Genomic DNA, 22982 nt, shown 5'->3' with positions numbered 1-22982 from the left:
CTTGCATATTACCAACAAAAACAAGAAAAAGTATTTGAAGTGTTCTGCAATAGAGGACATGAAACACTGCTTTCATAGTGTCATGAAGTACTTAAGTCTTTCGATGTAAATGACAAAACAAACACAAAAATAATGGGAATTCCAGAACATTCATTATGCACCTGTGCAACAGGTACGTAAACCAAGTGGCAGCTGTTTGAACAACATGGGGGTATACTGCATGGCCGGAAATCAGGAAAAAATGGGTCCACGGTTGTATCCTTTCCTCATACTTATTCAAGCTATGTGTTGAACAAATAATCTGAGATGGTGGACTATATGAAGACTGAGGGAAGACTCATTACCAATCTATGATATTCAAATGACATAACCTTGTTAAAAGTGAAGCGGTCACACAGGCTGGTGTGCTTCTTCCATTTGGACTTTATTGCTTCTGAGCTAGATATCTGCTTGTTTATCTTCAAGCCTTTAAGACCCCAGACACTATATCTTTTGATAGCCGGGCACCAGGAGCTTTCTTCACCACATTTGCTTATGCACCCGTTTGTCTTCAGTGATCATGTCGGGAAGGTGAGCATCATGGAATGGCAGTTTAATAGAGCAAAGTGTTCTTCCATTGAGGGACTACTTGAGTAGAGGCCCAATGTGCATCTGCTATCTTAATACTAAACCTATAAATATATGCACATAGATCTATTTCCCCATCATCATATATAAATATATTTACATTTGCATGTGACTATATTTAGACCTCTATAAATACCCTTTGCCGCATAATTATCAGGCATCAAAGAACAAAAAATCATATCATTGTGAATGAGGGGAAGTGCAGAGTAGAGAACCAAAGCCCATCTGTAGGCTTCGGAACATCCCTTTACAGAAGGGTCGCAGGAATGAGACAAGCCAATCAGAGTGGAATATAGCACCAATGAAATACAACTTTCCTATAGTTCTTCAATCCCCACTGCCTCCCCCCACTATCATGATCCCAATTCTACCTTACAAATCTGGCTAGACCAGAGGATGTATACTGGTACAGATAAGAGCTGGAAACACAGGAAATCCAGGACAGATAAACCCCTCAGGACCAATAATGAGATTAGTGATACCAGAAGAGTAAGCAGAAGGTGGGGGAGAGAGGGGGAACTGATCACAATGATCTACATATAACCTCCTCCCTGGGGTATAGACAACAGAAAAGTGGGCGAAGGGAGACATCGGACAGTGTAAGACATGAAAAAATAGTAATAGTTTATAAATTATCAAAGGTTCATGAGGGAGGGAGGAAAGGTGGGGGAGAGAAGGGGAAAACTGAGGAGCTGATACCAAGGGCTCAAGTACAAAGAAAATCTTTTCAGAATGATGATGGCAACAAATGTACAAATGTGCTTGACACAATGGATAGATGTATGGATTGTGATAAGAGTTGTACGAGCCACCAATAAAATGAGTTTTTTATAAGTGAAGAGGAATTTAAGTAATTACTGATGAACATCAAAAGGCACAGCCTTGAATATGGATTATTTTTCAGTATAAAGAAAGCATAATCTTCCCAAATGGCTCAGTAAGCACCAGCAGTATAAAAAGAGAACAGATTTAGGTTGTTAAGAATTTCATTTTACTCGGATCTACCTTCAACACCCATGGAAGCAGCAATCAGGAATTCAAAGAATTCCTTGCAGTTGACTAATCTGCTGCAAAAAGCCCCTTCCTGAGTTAAAAAGCAAAGATCTCACACTGAAGGTGCCAGGACCCAAGCCAGGGGATTTTCAGTCCCTGCATTTGCATTTGAGAAGCCTGGTGGTGTAATGGTGATGCATTGGGCTCAGATCCACCAGGTACACAATCTGAAACCACCAGCTCTCCTCAGGAGAAAGAGGGGGCTTTCTACTCTGGTAAAGTCTCAGAAATTCAGTCAGCCTTCTAGGTTCACAGTGAGTCTATTGCCCTGGCCTTTAGGCCTCTCCTGTAGGCTCACTGTGAGTCAGCATCGACTCAATGACAGTCAGCTTGGTTTGGGAACTGTTTGTTGTTTTTTGTTGTTTTGTTTTTTGTCTTTTGGGGGGGAGGGGAGGATTGCATATACATGCAGAAGCTGGACAATGAAGACCAAAGAAGAATTGCTGCTTTTAAATTGTGGTACTGGTGAATAATTCTAAATACAGAATGGATTGTCAGAAGAATGAACAGATGACCGATGACAGAAACAAGAGCAGATGTTCCTTCGAAGGGAGGATGGTGAGATTTCCTGGGAAGTACTTTGAGCAAGTCAACAGGAAGGACTCATCAGTCCCTGGAGAAAAGGACATCAGGCTTGTCAGGAAAAAGGTGGAAGCCTCACGGGTGTATTGACACAGTGGATTCCACAATGAACCAAACATGGGAAGGTATGTGAGAATGGCACAGAAGTGGCACTGTTTCCTTCCATTGCACTTAGGAGCCAACTGGAAGGCAACGTAAGAATCAGAAGTACAAACCTAGTCATCATGGGAACCAGTGGGTGAAGTCCCCCAGAAAGAAGTAGCTCAAAGAGGCCCCGAGGACTTTATGTCCAATGAAAGGGCAGGCCTGCTATGGAGTGCATCGGTCAGGAAAGCAAGCCCCACTCATGCAGAGAAGTGAGGGGATGCTGCAAATGCCCTTCCCGATTGGTGGGCAGCAAGTTATGAACAACTGACTGATGGAAACCTCATCCTTGCCCTTTGATGCTAGATAAACTCACCCTCCCTCTGAAGCACTACCAAATTCTTCATTACAACTCCTGTTACTTATTTCATGATCAGCTTTTATAGCATTGAACCCAACTCAAACCCACTGCCAACAGTCCATCGTGACTCACAGTGACCTTCGAGGATGGTGGACAGGAGCTCCATAGAGGTCTCGAGACTGGGAGGAGACCATCCCCCATATGCCTGTGGAACAAGTAGTGGATTTGAAGCAGCAACCTCGAGGTTAGCACTCCAGTGCTTAACCACTGCTCCTAGAGCTCCTGTTATACACTACAAAATCTAAATCACTCGACCTACCTGTCCCAACTTACCTACGGATGGGACTTAAAGATCCAGTTAGGAACTGATGTCTTTTATATAGCCTAAGGACTTCCTGTCGTATTTTATCAGGTAGAGACTCTTTCTCCTTCTCCAGCAGATCTTACCACGAGACAGTCTGGCCAGGTTCACATGCAACGAGCAAAACCTACCTCCACCACACAGAAAAATAACGAATTCAGAAATGAAGACGTTGCTTCTCAGTACACTTGAGTATAGTGAATAGTGTACAGATTGTGTCATTTTTTCAGAAAGTTTAGGTTTCAGATATTTAGGTTTGGCAGTCATGTTGTCTTCCAGACTGTTGAGGCAGACAGGCGAAAACCCTGAACGACTAGAGGCAATGGACCCACCATGACATGTGCTCCTAAGGGCTGCTGTGCTCTTAAATAAACCCAGCTCTCTAACTACAAAAACTGCCGGGGTCTGCATCTTTAGAATGACTGATAGAAATTCCAGGTCTGGGAGAAAGGCTAGAGGTTATTTGGTGCTAATTTTTCATTTTACAAATGAATTGAATAAGGCCCTGAGAGGTGAGCTTGTTAAAGGTCACACAGCTGCTTTCAGGTATGGTCTATGATGATATTGGAAACATTCTTGTTGTAGGCTGATATTATTTATGGGGAACTTTCCAAAGGAAATGAAATTGATTTTGCAAGTGCCCTCTGTATGTCTTGTGGCCATGTCTATCGCTCAAAGGAGTCTGTTTTAAAGGTTAAGAGTTCAGGTAGATGCTACCAGGATGGGAGTCCTAGCCCCTGGGCTTCCATACAACCTCAGGTAGTTCCTTAACCTCTGTCAACTCATTCACCTTATATGTAAACTTGAAGGAATAAATGTATTACCAAATACAGTTATTATACCTGTAAACCCCTTTGCTTAATTCCTGACTCATAGAACATTCACAGTACAACTTAGCAATCTTTACATTAATTTTGATATTGCTCTACCCTCTTGCCTCTGTCTCTCAGCATCTAGTATGAAACGTGAACACCAAGTTCCAAGGTTAGTGTTTGAGCAAAGTGTCCTCAAAACCAGCCGGTGCTGGGTGAGTGGGAGTGGAAGGAAGAAATCATGCAAAGATTCTCTTTCTTTCTATTTCCACTAATAGAGCCATATTCTGAAATGTGGAACTGTAAAAGGAATTTTTAGTATATTATCCGTGCTTTGCTCTGTGAAGTATGCAGAACGTTTACTACAGTGGAGGAAAGATCAAGAGGAAAGGTGTGTGTCTCTGGGTGTCTGGAGCATGACAGGCACTGTTGGGGATTGGTTGGGTTTGCTGGGACATGTGCTCCCTGTCCCTCTTTGGTTGCAACTACTGACGTCCGTGAGCTACTCAGAGGTTCCAGCTACAAAGAAGGCAAAAGCAAATCACTTCCTTCTAATGAACTTGCAAGTGGTTGAACCAAAAGGATTTCTTTGACTCAAAAGAATTTAACAACAGAAGTGGCTACCGACCATATTAGGAACATGGAGTCTATGGCCAGACAGCCTAAACTGGACAAATGAATAACCTCTCTGAGTCGCATTCTCAGATATAAAGTAGTGCTAGTGATACTAAGGCTAGGGCTAAGGAGGAATAAGGAGTTAGTGTGTAACGGGCTATTGACAGACATGCTGTCAGCTCTGTGTTGCTGGAGAACTCCTTGATGAGCTGCCACTATGACAGGAGCCCAGAGCCCGGTCACTCTGAACATGGAGAGATGAAGCCATCGCCTTGGAAGCCACCAACTTACAGAAAGATTGGAAGCTTTTCAAAGAGAAGGAAGAGGGCCTGCACATGGAACTCTGTGATCCTGCTTCCAGAGATCTGTCCTGATTCCAGGAGCTAGGAGTGGCTATGTTTTAGTGAGAGGGGAATAGGATTAGACTGACTCTTGTAACAATTGAAACAAAATGAGGGGAGTTGAGGAGGGAGTAACATGAGTTTGGCAATTTTTCACCAATTCATCTGATACATGAAGATTAGGGCCGAGAATGCAACCAGGAATACCAGCTTGAAGAGCAGAATGTTTCAATAGTCTTAAGCTTTGTGTGTGCTGAGGACCTTGGCTGAAATGGTTGGGAGTTGGGGGGAAACATGCGCACACACGCGCACACACACACAATGCATACAAGGGGTATAAAGAAAGACTCAAAAGGTGACTCTCTACAATGGGGGTGGGAGAAGCATGGGAATTGTCCAACTTGTCAGTCTCAATGCTAGCAAGAGGGAATCATAGACGAATGTGTCAATTCAGAGGCACAGAGGGTTCCGGGAAAAGATAATCCGTTTCTTTTCAGACCATTTGCATTCCATCCAACAATAAGATGCATCTGTGGAAGCTGGAAAGAGGGAGGTCAATGCCAAAAGTGTAGAACTGAGACTGAATCCAATATTGGTTAGAGTGAAAGACATGAAAGAGCGTGGAAAATCCCAGGAAAAAGCGTGGCCAGGTTAGAGCAGGGTCGCATGTGAGCAAGTGAAGAGGGTCGCCTGCCACCAGGGCCCAGAGACGGCTCTGGGCTCAAATGAGACCAGAGGGACAAGTGTTTGCGGTGGAAGCAGACTCGACCAAGAAAGAGGAACCTGGTGATTGACTAACAGTGCGGACTCCTTTGGGTTTTCTTCTTCTTCTTTTTTTTTCTTGAAGTCACGAAGCTGAAGTGGACTAATTTTAAGACATTTTATTGATGAGAGAATTCCAAACCCAACCAAACCCATTACCATCTACCTAGATCCTGACTCATCTCTACCTTCCAGGAGAAAAGGCTGTAAATCTTTACAGAAGTAGCCAGCCACTTCTGTTTTTTCTCACAAAGGGAGGGTGGATTTGAACTGCTGTCCTTCCAGTTAACAGCCCAACCGCTGCACCACTAGGGTTCCTCGGGATGAAGTAGTTAGGACTCCGAAAATCTGAGTTATACAGCTTCCAATCAGACAACTTCAGAGTCATGACTCTTGTCAACGCCACTTCCATGTGAAATGCTGTCTCCCAGCTCACACTGTCTCTCATTGGACATGACCTGATTTGTAACATTTTGCATATAAACATGCTCTAAAGTGCAGGATTATGACAGGGCACTGGACCAGGAGTCTGGAATAAGTGTGCATCGGCAAAAGCATGGTTTTACTCAGGCTGCCTTAAAAAGGAGCCTTCAACACACACATGCTGGTATTGGAACTTGACCTATTTTCTCTTTTCTTAATTTATATTTCCTTTTACTTACCTAATTTTGCAAGCCATAGAACATGAAGTCAGAAATTTACGCCTAAGTCCCTTACCTCTGTACTCATACTGATGGAGTCATTGTCTCCATGTTTATCATTCCCTGCCAACATGATGTTGAGGTTAGGCTAGTCTGTTATATGAAGACACTTTAAAGCTCAGCCACATAGACAGCCAGATGATTGACAAATTTTTAAAATGACTTGAAAATGCATAGAAGTGATGTTCATGTACAAACATTTTGAACAATTTAATAAAATCTTTTTAAAGCATAGCCAATTGAGACCTTCATATTTTTACAAAGTCTTCATAAAGTCATGGAAATCTTAATACCTTTCTAATTTTCTTTGGGAAATGAATAACAGCAAATTTGCCCAAGGAAAGAAACTAAGAGAACGCATTTAACATAAGGCAGATCATTAATACTTAGTAGAAAAAATATAGCAATCCATGCGGAAGCGTTTCAAAACAGGCACTATAAAATTATCTCTTCGAGGAGGCTAGAAAGCTCTTCAAAACTGGTGTTGAGATCATCTTACCCAAAGAATGATTGTTGAAAACAGAGCCTGGAAGACGCGAGGATTAGAAGGAAGTGGACGGCAAGATTCAAGGGACTTCACTTTAATGGCTGTCTGTCTTCTGAGATTTCCACTGAGCTTGCGCCCTTTGCTGGTTCCCATGGGATCATGGTCCAATTGTTCTTATGTGTAGTTTATCATTTGTCACAGAGAAGTGACTTTATTTATGTCTGGGATGCCTCCCATTTCCAGGTTGCAAACATCCATTCTGAAAGTAATATCAATTGGCCAAGTTTGTTTTCTGAAACACGTTTTGGCTTTGAATTAGTATGTACAAAGTTCAAGTAGCACCTGAATTAGCATAAGGGAATCCCAATCACAGAGCTGTGAAGGGAAGCAGTTAACAATCTCAAACCACTCGACGCCACACAAAGGCCCCTCAGAAGAATTACCTGGGTGGCAGAGGGGCTATGCATTGGGCTGCAATCTATCTGTAAGGTCAGAAATTTGAAACCACCATCCGCTCTGTGAGAGAAAGATGGGGCTTTCTACTCCCATAAACAGTGACAGTCTCAGAAACTCAAAGGGGCAGTTCTACCTTCTCCTATACAGTCTCTTTAAGTTGGCATCAATTCAAGGACCGTGAATTAGTAAGTTTACATCTACTTCCCAGGTAAACCATTAAGACTCTGTGGGACGCAGCTCTACTGTGATGCACCTGAGATCCCCATGGGATAGAATGAACCAGACAACACTTGTTTTTTTGTTTTCATAAATTATTAAAATCACCTCATGATTTTGTAACTTCTAGCTTCTGTACTCTTTAGCTAACTCTAAGCCTCCTTCCTGGCTTGCAGAACCCTGCCACCATCCTCTCTGGCCTTGGTGAATCCCTAGTTCTACTTTCTGATCTGACAGAATACCTGATGCCTCCTCCTCGTTCTCCTTCCATTCATTGCAATTTTATTTTCATCTTATGAAAGTAATACATACACAGTTAAGGTGTCACATATAATAGACATTCTTTTAACTGGTGTCCCCTTAAACGGTTTACCTGATTAAGGGACCCTTTCCAGACCCTCTATGTAACCAGCTGCCCAAAAGCCACACAAAGACTTCAGCCACCACCTGTGCAGGCATGTGTAAACCAAGAATGAATTGTGTTTATTCCCAAACTGCTGCACTCGTTGTACTTGTTCATGTAATTATTTTATTCAATTACAAATTATATAACGTCAGGGCATACAAGGTGACTTCAAACAGTCCATGGAAAATGTCTATTGACTTCTACTTCCGTGTTTCCACAAACTTTTTGAAGCCCTTCATTAGCACTGATGAGCTCATGAAATAGGGTCTTTCTCCCTTTATCATATTACTTTATTCTGAGCCATTTTTGTTTCCTGGACTAATGCATGCTTAGCCTATTGAAAGTTGGGAGCCAGCACCATAAAGAGTGTATAGGTCTTGAACTTTGAGGAAAATTCAAGTTTTTCTACAAAAAAAAATGAAGCTCACCTTAAAAAGAACTGGTGTTTCTATGAAACTATTTCAGAAAGCCTCGGGCACATTGAGTCATAAAAATAATACTATAGATTTCTGCGTGTGCACGATGATGTTAGAGGGTGGGTGGAGAAAGTCTAAAATGGTTATACTTCGGAAGTTCTCATTTTACAGAAACTGACATTTGGAAGCATAAATGATGATTAGGGGTGTGTGAAAGTCCCAAACCGGAGAGATGGTGCTGTACGCTACTTGGAAAATCTAGGAAAATTCCCCTGGGGTTCTTATGATACTTACTGACTTACCCTGTGTCCCCGAAAGTAAGACATCCCCCGAAAATAAGACGTCCTTACAGTTTTGCCTCTCGCTGAAATATAAGGCATCCCCCCAAAAATAAGGCCCCCCAAAGGTACCGTAACTCTGGACTCTGGACTAGTAGCGGGCACCACCATGCAGCTCACTGTTGGCCACAGCGCAGCCGGAGCAGACAGAAAGTGTGAGGTCTCTTTTAATAAAACAGTAAACAATAAATGTGTACCATATTCTTCTTCATGGAAAAATAAGATATCCCCTGAAAATAAGACCTAGCGCATCTTTGGAAGCAAAAATTAATATAAGACACGGTCTTATTTTCGGGCAAACAGGGTAGATAGGGTTCACATAATGCACTAAACAAAGTAGCTGGTATTTCATAAGAACTCAATAGGTCTCATTTTTATTACTTATTTAGTAATTCTCCATTCATATAATTTTAGATGGGCATCATTTTAGATGGAATAAATAAAAATGACAATGATAGCCAACTCAATGGTGTATCTATGTGGAAAATTAGGTGGGTAATAGGAATCACTTATCTATGAAGTTTGGCTGTGGGGAAAAGTGTCATTATTGAGATTAGGAGTTTAGCAAACCAAATTTAGTCCTATTTCAATTTTGACAGCAATTGTCACATGGCATTAGGAAGCTACCCAGCCTTTGTTTAACGTTGTATTTTCTCTGAGGTAAAAATGATAGATCATAGGCAATTTACCCAATTTATCAAACAGCCAGATAGTTACTTTGAGTTCTGTAAAACCAGATACTTGATGGCTACGTGTGTGTTCTCTCCCTGTAGTATGTAAGCTGGCCCTGCCTAGCGTGCTAGTCATGCCATGTGAGGTTCTCCAAATCACATAAGGATCAGTGAAACACTGATTTGATTTTATTTTTTTAGAAAAACTTGAATTTTCCTCAAAGTTCAAGACCTATGTACTCTTTTTGATGCTTGCTTCCAAATTTCAATAGGCTAAGCATGCATTAGTCCAGGAAACAAAAATGGCTCAGAATAAAGTAATACGATGAAGGGAGAAAGACCCCGTTTCATGAGCTCATCGTTGCCATTACATTAAGCCTTTAATACTGTAATAAATCTTAGGAGCACAGTAGAAGAACATGTACTGAATGTGTGGTTTAAACTCTTATTAATTGTAGACACTGGCCGAACTCAATTAATCTCTGCTATGAGAGGCCAACCTTAATGCTGACCTTTAAAGTTACTTTTGGGGCTGACCATGGGAGAACACTGAGCGTTATTTAATATAGGATCATATAGGAAAACAAGTTGGTCTATATTGACCTTCAGAAGATGCTATTGTGTGCTTTACAGCACTATAGATTCTGTTTAGGGGAGGTGGTAAAGGACATTTTTCTTTAGGAGACGAGCCAAACAACCAGAACCAAATTTTACTGACTTTCTTTTAACCAGATCCTTCAAGAATTGTTTTTTGAAAAATTCAGTATAATTTGAAACATATTTATGCATGGCACTAAACAGGTTTGTGAAAGTTATAAAAAGGAGTAAGACATCTGTTGACCAGGTTGACAGCACAGTGTGGGAGGTGTGTGTTCCCGTAACAAATACACTTCGGTCTCTTATGTGTGGAGAGTCCAACTGTACCAGGAAAGAGTATCTCTATCTGAGTGGGATCTCATGTCAGGTTCCCGAGATCCTTGGAAAACTTGCCAACAAGCATGTGCAGCCTTTATACTAAAGACCTCAAGCAGATGGGAGAAAGACTCCGTCATGGCTGGAGTTTATAGGAAATGACTTGATCATTATCACAGAGCTACTTAAAAATCATTACCTGATGGAAACAATTCCTCACACATTTAATAAAAAACTTAATTGGGCTGTTCTAAGAAATGAAGAAGCAATCACACGTGACAAGATGAATAAACATTTTTCCACAACAACTTAATAGCAGCCCATGTTTAAGTGATAGGCCAAGTAAATGAGAATTCACTAATGAAACCAGTTTTGCACACATGGAAATTTGGGATTCTAAACAATATTCTCATCACTTAATCATGAAAGCATGACTTAATCATGATATTGTAACATGGGTGAGCACTTAAGTATAGATTTTTAATTATATCACAGTTGGTCGGGCAGATTACATAACAAGCTGATACTCTTGGGGAATCAGTTGTATTCTAAGACCTATAAATTAATTATGACAGATACAAATAACATAAATATCTCATCTAAAATATCAACTAAAGCTACTGATACTTTAAACCAGAAAATTGATAACAATAAAATTCAAAATGCCCTGGGGAGGACAAATATAGAGATAGAGATACACGCACACACACCACACACACACCCCCACCAAATTATCCTAAAATTAGAATAGTGCTTAATTAACAAAGATATAAACCGGTATGTTAATGCAAAAGAAACAAATTTTAATTTTTTTCAATTTAAAAATACTAATTTAAACACATCTTAACTGAAAAGAGCAAGAGATAATAGTATTTCTGTCTCCAAATGGGTGCATAGACAAATGTGATGAAGGAACCTGATGGTGCCCAGCTATTAAAAGATATAGTGTCTGTGGTTTTTAAGGCTTGAAGTTAAACAAGTGGACATCCAGCAGGGAAGGAACAAAGCCCATATGGAAGGAGACACTACCCTGTGTGATCATGAGGTGTTGACAGGAATAGGTATCAGAGGTTCAAAAACAAGCAATGAAATTGACACTCAGAAGCAGAGACAAAGTGGAGACCCCAAATCCACCTGTAAGAAAGCTGGATGGTCTCTCACAGAAGGGCTACGTGGAAGGGAAGATAAATCCAGGATGCGGTGTAGCATGGATAAAACACATAACTATCCTCTAGTTCTTTAATATTTCCATACTATTATGGTCTTAATTTTACCACATTAATCTTGTTAGACCTGCGTATGTTCATTTGTATAATTAAGATTGTTCGATACATGAAATCCAAGATAGATAAACCCTTCAGAAATAGTAATGGGAGTAACAATTCCCTGGTGGTACAGGAAGAGAGGGGTGGGGTGGGGACTGATAACAATGATGACTGTATAACCCCACTAGAGAGGAATGAATAACAGAATTGTAGATGAACTGATACATTGGATGGTGTAAGAGATGGCAAAAGTATTAATAAGGGTTCTGGGGGTGAGAGGGAGAGAGGGAGGGGATCAAGGGGAGCTAATATCAAAGAATTCAAGAAGAAAGAAAATATTTTGAAAACAATGGTGGCAACTGTACAGCTAAGCTTGATTTAATTGAATTATGGATTGTTATAATATCTGTAAAAGCTCCCAATAAAATGACTTAAAATAGCATTTGTGTCTCTATTAGAGTTAGAAAAGCCATGTATGAGTCCCATGAATAGTAAGTAAGTTATTTAAATGCAGCAGGCTAACAAGACAGAGAATCAATTCTATTACCTCTTCAGCTTTGCCATTCTTAAATAGGTGCTCATGCTTTTAATCACTTTACTTCGAAGAGATAGTTTAAAAAGAGAAGCAACATGGCAGAAGCAACATCTTTTGTGTATGGATGATGCAAACATACCAATCTTGTGAATATGCTGATAGACCAGGCAATGTTTTATTCTGTTACATATGAGCCAGGGCCCTCGAACAACATGAATATGATCTCATGTGCAATTGTGAAGCACCTATAAAACATATACTGTATAAGTACTATTGTGCAGCATAACCCAAAGAAATCGCATTGAGCCTATTCCAATTCCTAGTGACTCTACCAGGTTTCTGAGGCTGCAAATCTTTATAGGCGCAAACAGCCTCATCGTTCTCCTGTGGAGTGGCTGGTGGGTTTAGATCACCAAACTGGCCATCAACAGCCTGATGCCTGACCCACAGTGCCACCAGGGTATATTATATATATTTAATGTTCAAACTAAGAATCAGAACTACATAATTCAGAAAGCACAAGACTAACTAGCCACTTAATTGCCACCTTTAATGTATCTAGAATGGTTCTTAGGATGAGCTGACCCTTTCTGTATCGATGAATAAATAAGAAGAAATATGCCATGTGCCTTTTGGTCGACTTCATTTGGCATCAAGAGGCCTTTCCAACATAAAAATGGAAAATGTGTGGGTCAAGGAAATCCCTAAGTTTTCTTTCTTAGACCTCCTCACTAAGCATAAACCACCATTAAAACCACTGTCACAGAGTCAATTCCACCTCTCTATGGGACTTTCAAAACAATAACCTTCATGAGAGCTGACAGCTTCATCTCTCTATTGTGGAATGGCTAGTGAGTTTGAACCCCTGACCTTGTGGTTGGCGGTCCATTTCCTAGCCCACAGTGCACCAGGGCTCTTTAAACTGCTATTCATTCTGGATTATTTATCTATGGGATGCAAAGAATCATAGAATCCAGTTTTTCTTTTAATCTTCCAAGCTTCTCAAAGTAAAGTTTCCTTCATATGGCCACTGAATATTCAAATTCAGGAGATGCACATGACATATCTATCCCAAGTATCAATTTTTATATCGTTTTATTGGGGGCTCATACAATTCTTATCACAATCCACACATACATCCATTGTGTCAAGCACATTTATGCATTTGTTGCCATCATCATTCTCAAAACATTTGCTTTCTACTTGAGCCCTTAATATCAGCTCCTTATTTCCCCCCTCCCTCCCCACTCCTCCCTTCCTCATGAACCCCTGATAACTTATAAATTATTATTATTTTGACATATTTTACACTGTCCACCATCTCACTTCACCCACTTTTCTGTTGTCCATCCTCAAGGGAGGAGGTTATATGTAGATCCTTGTAATTGGTTCCCCCTTTATACCCCACCTTCCCTTCACCATCCAGGTATAGCCACTCTCACCACTGGTCCTGAAGGGGTCATCTGTCCTGGATTCCCTTTGTTTCCAGTTCCTATCTGTACCAATGTGCATCCTCTAGTCTAGCCAGATTTGTAAGGTAGAATTGGGATCATGATAGTGGGGGGGAGGAAGCATTTAAGAACGAGAGGAAAGTTGTATGTTTCATCGTTGCTACCCTGCAAACTGACTGGCTCCTCACCTCCCCGCTAGCCTTCAGTAAGGGAGTGTCTAGTTGACTACAGATGGGCTTTGGGTCTCAACTCTGCACCCACCCTCATTTACAATGATATGATTTTTTGTTCTTTGATGACTGATACCTGATCCCTTGATACCTTATGGTCACACAGGCTGGTGTGCTACTTCCATGTGGGCTTTTTTGCTTCTGAGCTAGATGGCCACTTGTTTATCTTCAAGCCTCTAAGACCCCAGATGCTATATGTTTTGATAGCCGAGCAGCATCAGCTTTCTTCACCACATTTACTTATGTACACATTTGTCTTCAGTGATCATATCGGGAAGGTGGGCACCCATTGATAAGATTTTTGTTCTTTGGTGCCTGATACCTGGTCCCTTCTATACCTCGTGGTCACACAGGCTGGTGTGCTTCTACCATGTGGGCTTTGATGCTTCTCAGCTAGATGGCTTCTTGTTTACCTGTAAGCCTTTAAGACCCCAGAAGCTATATCTTTTGATAGTTGGGCACCATCAGCTTTTTTCACCACATTTGTTTATGCATATTTTTGTCTTCAGTGGTCGTGTTGGGAAGGTATATGTCATGAAATGCCAATTTAATAGAACAAAGTGTTCCTGCATTGAGTAAGCACTTGAGAGCAGGTCCAATGTCCATCTGCTGCCTTAATACTAAACCCATAAATATATGCACGTAGATCTATTTATCCACCATCCTATATAAATATATTTACATATGTACATGCCTGTATTTAGACCTCTATAAATACCCTTTGCCTCCTAGTTCTTTCCTCTATTTCCTTTTACTTTCCTCTTGTCCCACTGTCATGCTCAGCCTGTATTTGGGTTTTAGTAATTTCTCTCAGTTACGTTGCCCTTACCAGGCCTCTCACACACTCCTTGGCACTAATTTTGGATCACATGTTGCTCCCTTGTCCTTGAGTTGGTCAACACCACCTCCTTACCCCTGCCTTCCCCTCTCCCATGTCCTCCCAGAACCATCGGTCCTGTTGTTTTCTCCTCCAGACTGTTCATCCAGCCTATCTTATCTAGATAGATCTGCAGAGATAGTAATATGCACCCAAAAACCAAGGCATAGCAAGCAAAGCGACAAAAGAGAATACAATGATGACAACAAAAAAGAAAACCAATGACCCATAAAAGAATAAATTAATTTTTTAAAAAAGAAAAAGAAAAAATTTTTAAAGAAAAACCTATCAAAAGATCAAGGTCTGATTTTTGACCTCTAGGCGTGTCCTCCAGTCAAGTCCATAGGGTGCCATGCTCTGGCCCACGAGTTTATCCTTTGCACTCCCTCTGGAGCATCCTGCTCTGCTCCCTGCATTGCTCTGCCACATGCCTTTAGTGTTTTGCCTCAGTGTCGCAAGGTCAGTCCGGGCCAATCCTGACACTGAGTCTCCAATGTTGTCCCCCATAGGGCCATGGGTCAGTGAAGGATGGCGTGTCTCATAGGGGGATCAGCCATATGGTCTACTCTGTGCTTTGGCTGTTTGGAGTGGGGATATCATCCTCCAAGCCTGGTGGGCCAGGATGTGCTCCTCTCCATTCATTTGCTCCCATGTGCTCTGATCAGACATGTCCCTCTCCCCGAGCTGCAGTTTCAGGGCCATCCTCTCAAGTACATTCTTCTGGGGGGAGGGGCAGTTGTCTACATAGCTGGTATGGGGGCCGAGCCCTCAGGGCCCAAGTGTCAATTGTATTCAAAGATATGTATCACAACCACTCAATTTTAGACTAAAATAATTTTATATTAACACAGATATCTATGATGGCATATACTTTTCAAATCTGCAAAAGAATAGCAAAGTATTGAGAGAAATTTTCTTCTCTGTAACATTTTCCTGTTACATGTCCCCCAACCTACAAGTCCCCATCTCCATCCCTGATGAAGAATGACCACAAAGATGTTCACTTCTATGACACAGTTTGAAGGGAATGCCAGTTTCCTAGTGAGTGCCATCAAATGTCTTTCCTCGCTAGCCCAACACACAGGAGAGCGTGTATTCTACTTCAAGGCTCCCCCAGCCCCATCATTGTCTGTGCTCTCAGGGACTTGGAGGCTCTTTTGTACAGAATGTTTCTGAAAAGTCTCTGAATGTGATGGTAATACGTGAAGTTCCTTTGTTTCCTCTCCTGACTGGGAGCCATTAAATTATTTGCAGCCTGCATCCAGAATCAGTGAGTAAATTCTGAGTATCATGGTGATGAGAGATAGGTAATGCAACCTCATAGTGTCACTTGTAAATACCTCTTCTTAAGATCATTACTGTCATCTGAAACGACAACACAAATGACAGAATTGAGGTGTACAAAGTTCAAGGCTGGAGCAGAAGCAAGCAAACACTGATCTTTGCCCTGAAGTTATTTACAAAGGAAGCTGAATGCTCTGCAGATAGATTTCAGGTATATCTAGCTTATGGAAAATTAATATTGGTCTTATTTGTAAAATGTTATATTTATCTATTTCCAATTCTTAAATATGTAACACTTACTTTATTCATTGGACCACATTTTCTATTTTTTTAATTGTTTCCTCTAGGAATACAGTTAAATCCTATTAATTCAAATATTGCAGTAATACACAATTAATGACTATCACTAAAATGAAATTTACCTTTGAATTGTCTTCGAGGAATAGATTGCCAAGCAAAATAGAGGAACACCTGTAACCCATTTTTAAAAGATACATTATTTTCATGGCTTTGGCATACACAGTGGTCTTTAGGTAAATGATTCAGCTATAAAACAAAGATCCATGTCATTAAGTAGATGTCTCCTTGGATAGATTTTATTGGCAAATCATAGTATTGAAAGCAATAAAACTGTACTGCTTTCTATAAATTCTGACTTCTGTAATTCAAGCTGCCTTCTCCCTTCTCCTCCTCACCTCCAAAACCCTCTTATGGCAATGTAGAGAAGCTTATTATTATGTGATGTGAGATTAATTCCTATTATTAAGAATATGTAAATATCAATTTTGATATGCCTGAAGTTTACCTATAACATTGGTCACCTACATATGACAGGAGTTTGTTTACTATTTTAAAGAAAAGAACGCTCTGTTATTTCCTTTACAAGTATCTTTACAAGTATCTCTCAGGATTCCATACGGCAGCCGTTTGCTTTTACTTTTCATTTAAACTCCATATTTTTCACGAAGCTGGCAAGATATATACAGTACTTATTATAATAGATAAAATTTGATAGAGGAAAAATAATCTCTAAATCAGACCATGCCCTCCTCGTCATGGAGCATGTTGAAGATCTGGAACAATAAGATATAATTCATGTATTTATTCTTTTTTCCATTCATTTGTCCAAGGAGCTCTTCGCCCGAAGCCATGTGTATTACTGCAAGAGATATAGAGATACATAAAACGTTCCTCTCATCTTCATTGTGCTGGCAGCCAATCAATGGAGACAGAGATGAAAACAGATCATTTTTCATGTGATAAATGGTGTGTTTTCGGTATAAGCAATGTGCTTTGGGAACACAGAGAATATGCCATTAAATCTGGCTAGAAGAATTGGGAAAGTATCTGTAGCAGATGTAATCCTTTCCATTCTTACCCGTGGCTCACAACTCAGTCTATGTCCAACCTCCTTTTCCGCTTGTTCTGCTCTAGCACAAAGAACAGCAAAGAAAAAAAGGTTTTCCCTCTCTTCTGAAATACAAAAGCTGATTTGGGGAGAGGAGTAGATCACAGTAGCAAAGTGAGGGGATATTCTCAATGACTCTTCTAGCAAAGAACACACCAAGCAGTGAAAGAAAACAAGCACAGACAGGTCTCAAAGCTCCAAGCATAGCTGAGGGGTTGCAAGTTGGGGTGAGTGCAGAAGTGAGAGGGAGGAGAAGTGGGAGAACACAGAACTTGGGAGAAAATCTACTGACTAACTTCAGGCACACTTACTCATTGAAGGCATTTTGGGTGAAACTAATTAACACCCCAAAACAGGAGATCCACACAGGAAGCCAATCTGAGGATGCTGGCATAAAGTGGGTGTGGGAGATCATGGGCCTTGCAATTGGGAGAGGGATAAGGGAAGACCATGTTGGTACAAAAGATTGTCGTTGCATCATGCTAAGACCTGAGGAATAGGGGCACAAGGACCAGGATGAACTGCAAGGACAGCAGGGCTAGGGAAATACTTCAGACTGATGGTGACACCGAGGGAAATAGCCCACAGAATATCACAGTAGCTGAGCCTGTGCCATGGCGTCTATGAGAGAAAGACAGAGAAACTCATCTTTACCACAAGAAAGCTGAATCCAATTGCTAACATCAGCATCTGTGACCAGCGAAACCCCTGCACATGCATATCGAATTCCAGAGATGAGCATGCAGAACTCCTGGACCAGCACTGGGGGGGAAAAAAGAAAAAAGCTAAAGACAGAGTGTCATCTAGGATCCTCATGAGAACATAGCAAGCCTATAGAGACCTTGTGGGGCTAAGTGATGCTGCCCCATCGGATTCCCAAGGCTGTAAATCTTTATGGTGACAAGACTGCTGCCTGTGGAGCAGCTGGTGGGTGTGGGCCTCAGCCTTTATGTGGCAGCCATGAGCTTTGACTTCTGTGCCACCACAATACCTCCCAATAAGAAAATTTTCCACACAAAACAACATATATATATGTTATATATATATATATATATATATATATATATATATATATATATATATATATACATATTACAAACCAAGATAACAAAATTACCCAATTCAACCAAAAAGAGCAAAACACAGAAAATCACAAGAGAAGGAAGACCAATAAAAAGCAAAGCACAAAAATGAGGAACTATCTTCTATGGAGGTCAGATCTGATAAATTTTAGACTATGGTGCTAAATATGGTTAAAGAAAGCAAAAATGTACAAAACGAGATGGCAGAATTTAAGAAACAAACAGAGGAACAGACTGAGGGACTCAAGAAGGAAAGTGAAAACTTCAAAACAAAAATAAAAGCCGTATACCCGGAGCTGAAGAATAAAGCAACCACATTAGGAAAAGCAAGGAAAACATTAAACAATAAAGTCAAACAGGAGATAGAAATCAACAAAATAGAAAACCACATAACCACATTTATCAAATCTCAAAAGAAACAAGAAAAAGAATGAAGAAAGGTAAACACCCAAAAGGAAATGTGCGATTCAATTTAAAATTCAAACAGAATTGTTGGAATCCCCGAGCACCACCACAACAATAAAGGCAATTTCCCAAGATATAATTAGAGAGAATTGTCCTGAACCAAACAGAGAACCAAGCCTGCCAAAATAGGAAGCTCGGTGAACCTCAATCAGAAGAGATGCAAAGAGAAACAAAAAGATCAGCTCTGCACCAATAATCAACTCCCCAAAATTCTTGAAGAATTATGAAAGAAAAAAGAAAAAAAATGCATTATGACATAACAAATATCTGTTTGGAAACTGTGATAGCAATTGGACAATTCTACTTGATGTGATTGAAATATGGAATGATATGATATATGTACTAATTCCCAACAAATTGAAAAAGAAAATAGTGCAATTTCTCCTAAGAAACTTAGAAGCCAGAAGTCAATGAAGTGACATATATAAAATACTGCATGAAAATTATTGCTAACCAATAATTATTTATCCTGCAAACTGTCATTCAAAAATTCAATAAAGACATTCTAAAACAAACAGGAGTGACCAGCCAAGCAATTTTTCAAGCAGTGCTTGGAAATTCAAGTGCATTACATAAATACCCATATTTATACATGGAAAAGAAATGAAGGGAAGGGGGGAAGAAAAGAAGGAAAGAGTTAAAGGAAGCACTAGAACTGTAACACCTGGGTAAAAACAACATATATAATATTTTGTGGGAATAAACTCAATAATGTAGTCCCTTCAACAATACAACACCAAGGTACTAAGAACAAAATAAACTTTTGGATGTAGGTTGTATATTGATGTGAATGGTAACGTGCCCGCAGATATGAGGGAGGGAAGAACATATCAAGAATAGGTTTATTATGTTGAGGTTTTGGTTAAACATTATTGCAATGGAAATTTTTGTAGTAAAATACATGTGGTAACCACTAAGAAATCACTAAGAAAACACATTCTGAAGAAAGAAAAAAATAAAAAGACTTGTCACCCAAAAAGCAACCAAGTAGAAACCAAATAAAATACAAAGAATATATTAAAGCGTAAAAAAACAACAAAAAAACATCTTATTTTAGACATCTTATTTTCAGTAATAAACTTAAGGGTACACAATCAAAAACCCCAGGCAAAAGGCAGAAATTGGCAGAATGATTAAAACATATCCATCCTTTTGTTAGCTGCAAGTAATGGACCTAGAAATAAGAACAGACTGAAAATAAAACGTAGCAAAAAATATTTCACTTAAGCAATAAACAAAAAAGAGCAGAGGTAACCATTCTGCTATCAGACATGATAGACTTTAAAACAAAATCTGTTCCCTGATAAAGGAAAATACATAACAATGAAAGGGTTAATCCAGCAAGAAGACATATAACTATAAATACATGTATGCACCAAACAACAGGGCACCAAACACATGAAACAAATACTAATAGGCAACTCCCGGATAATAGTAGGGGACCTCAGCATGCCCTTTTAATGACAGAGAGAGACCGTGTAAGAAGGTCACAAGCAACATCAAGAACTTCCCTAAAACCATAAACCAAACAGATAGAGAATATCCACTAACGTCAGGACAATACACATTTTTCTCCAGCATACCTGGATCATTTCCTGGAATAGACCATATGTTGGGACACAAAACAAATCCCAACAAATTTAAAAGATTAAAATCATACAAGCTTCTTCTATGATCGTTCCAGTATGAAGTTAGAAATCAATGACAGAAAAATTAAGAAAACATACAATTCGGCGCTAAGGTGCTGCTGGGTGGACAAAAGGCTGAATGGCATCTTTTAGGAGTCTCGCTGATTACCTGGAAATCCTGGTGATGCTGCTTCGCAGAGCTCCCTGAGACCACACGGAGCAGTGACGTGCGCATCATCACAGACGAAAGCTGCAAAGAGTTGCTGGAAGAAGTGTGGATGATACAATTTTAAGATCCATGGTGTCCTGCTTGTCAAAAGCATCAACCCGAATGGGGGCAAGATCTTCAGGTGAATGCTGCAAAAGCTGATGTTACAGAGCAGCCAGAACTGAGTGAGCGATTTGCAATAAGTTCTCTTCCTATGATTTACCATTGTAAATTTGGTGAATTTGGGTGTTACCAAGCCCAAGAGCTAAGAAAGACTTCATAAACTTTGTCAGTGAAAAAAGAATAGAAGAGTATTGAACCTCTTTCATCATAGTTTGGTCCTGGATCTACTCTGATGAGCACTCTTCCAGCTGTGTATATGGATCCGTATTTGCCGTAACTATTTTGTGGAAGATCTTAGTTGACCTGTGTGGGGCTCATATACAGTGTTTGCTTTGGAAACCCTGCTTTCAGGACTGTTCTTAAGACTCTGCATGATTATTTGTGGCAGATTGCCTTTGCCCTTCAAAAAGGCACAGACCACATCCATACCCTTCAAAAAATTATTACCAGAATCTTCTCAAGCTTTATAAAAAGTGGAGGAAAAGCAAAAACCTGAGGAAGATGTTTCAGAAGAGGAATGCAAACGTAAAGCAGACACAAACAAAAACTTTCCACAGAACACCATGAGACAACCTTCTGTGGGCCCCTTGCCAGCTGCAGGTAAATCAGAGTTGATTTTTATAAATATTTTAATATTATCATTTTGACAACGAGGACCATTTCTTTTAGTTTGGAATGAACGGTGACTTGACTTTACATTGCAGGGTACAGAATAGATTGTCATTGGATTGAGCAATGTACCTTCAGAAAATAAAAGTAGTACTGGGTACAGTGTTTGAAATATAATTTAAGACCAGCATGATAGTATAAACAATTCTTTAATCTGCTAAAAAATTTGGTGTCAAGCAGAAAAATGTGGGGTTTTGTTTAATGATAACTTGTCCTAAGTCTGAGGTGAGAATTTACATCTTCCAAGTATTGCATTATTGAAGTATTTAGGAAGGGGTACTAATGGAATTACTTTGGGGAAAATAATTTCTCATTTGATATAATTTTTCTTAGTTTCACTGTGTGAAAAAAAACAGCAACCTATTTCACATAAATGGGAATTTTGTCCATTTTTTAAAAGAAGGTATATTTCAATTACAACCCTGTGGGGTTTCTTTTTGAGAGATAGGATCTGAATTTTCCTTGTTTATAGATTATGCAGCGAACAAAAATGACCTTAATTTAATTATAGTTTTCTACATATGCTGGTAAATAGACTATGTTATTGATTTCAGCAGCGGCTTTTATACGTTTATGGTGTTGTCTTGATTCCTATAAAGGTTGGTGATTGCCTCTTTTGTTCCCTTCTCTTCAGTGTATGGTTTGTATTTTTCTTATTTGCCATAGGATACGTTATAATTTTCCAAATTAAATAGTAATTGTTTGGATTTGGGGTGGGGGAGGGAAAGAGAGCTTTCCTTGTGTTGCTTTCATTTCCTTAAAATTGAAGCCCATCTAGAATATTTAAATTTTTGGCCATTCATCTCAAATTTTTACATTAGTCTTGTTGAATCTCTACTTGAACTTTTTTCTTTCCTTTCATTTTCATGGGAAGTTGCACATTCATTTACTTTCGTTGGCCTTGTGGAGGAGCCTATTACACATACAAAGGTCACAGAAGGTTAATTTGCTAGAAAATAAAGTTTGTATTCTACTTAGGAAAATAAAATATACAACTACAGAAAAATGAAATAACACAGTACTAAAATTCTACAGGACTATAGAAATAAAAAAAATGAAATTTAAAAATACCTAGAACCTAAAGATACTGAAAACACAGCATACCAAACCCTTTGGAAACATCACAAGCAGTACTCAAAAATCTATAGCAATAAATACGTACATTAATCAAATAACAATTCCAAATCATTACCTTAAACCAAAAACTTGAACAAATAATAAAGGAAGAGTGAATGAAAACAAAAGCTACTAGAACAAAAGGGGAAAACATTTCAAAGCAAAATGTATGAAATAGAAAAATAATATAAGGAACAAAGACACAAGCTGACTATTTGAAAATGTTAATAAGGTAGACAAACCACTAGCTAGATTGACTTTACACAGGGGATTCAGGGTGGATGATCCCTTCAGGACCAGTGGTGTGAGTGGGGATACTGGGAGAGTGAATGGAGGGTGGGTTGGAAAGGGGGAACCAATTACAAGGATCTGCATGTGACCTCCTCCCTGGGGGATGGACAACAGAAAAGTGGGTGAAGGGAGACATCGGACAGGGCAAG

General features: G+C 39.7%; 1 protein-coding gene and 1 pseudogene across 2 annotated transcripts in view; both read left to right on the top strand.

Moving 5' to 3' along the window:
• Positions 1-22982, top strand: part of CHST9 (carbohydrate sulfotransferase 9) — a 287603-nt gene that overhangs the window by 121904 nt on the left and 142717 nt on the right. The window lies entirely within an intron of this gene.
• Positions 20566-21404, top strand: LOC105978626 (annotated as a pseudogene).

Source organism: Echinops telfairi, unplaced genomic scaffold (genome assembly GCF_000313985.2).
Source record: "Echinops telfairi isolate 266 unplaced genomic scaffold, ASM31398v2 ScPeMD7_7400;HRSCAF=8409, whole genome shotgun sequence".
Taxonomy (NCBI): domain Eukaryota; kingdom Metazoa; phylum Chordata; class Mammalia; order Afrosoricida; family Tenrecidae; genus Echinops; species Echinops telfairi.
This window is presented reverse-complemented; position numbering and strand designations above follow the sequence as displayed.